The sequence below is a fragment of the Mizuhopecten yessoensis genome, unplaced genomic scaffold (assembly GCF_002113885.1).
Source record: "Mizuhopecten yessoensis strain PY_sf001 unplaced genomic scaffold, ASM211388v2 scaffold10943, whole genome shotgun sequence".
Lineage (NCBI taxonomy): Eukaryota > Metazoa > Mollusca > Bivalvia > Pectinida > Pectinidae > Mizuhopecten > Mizuhopecten yessoensis.
In genome coordinates, this window is record NW_018408799.1 from 15248 (window position 1) to 15475 (window position 228).

A 228-nucleotide genomic window follows, 5' to 3' on the forward strand; every position below is an offset into this window, starting at 1 on the left:
TGTGTGTAAATGTCTGTGTGTAAATGTCTGTGTGTTAATGTCTGTGTGTAAATCTGTGTGTTAGCAGTTCCATAGTTTCATTTGTCAACTTTAAGTAACCATAAGTGTGGATCCTTCTCCACTTGTTTATATGTCTGTGTAAATGTGTGTGTGTGTAAGTGTCTGTGTATAAATGTGTGTGTGTGTAAGTGTCTGTGTATAAATGTGTGTGTGTGTAAGTGTCTGTGT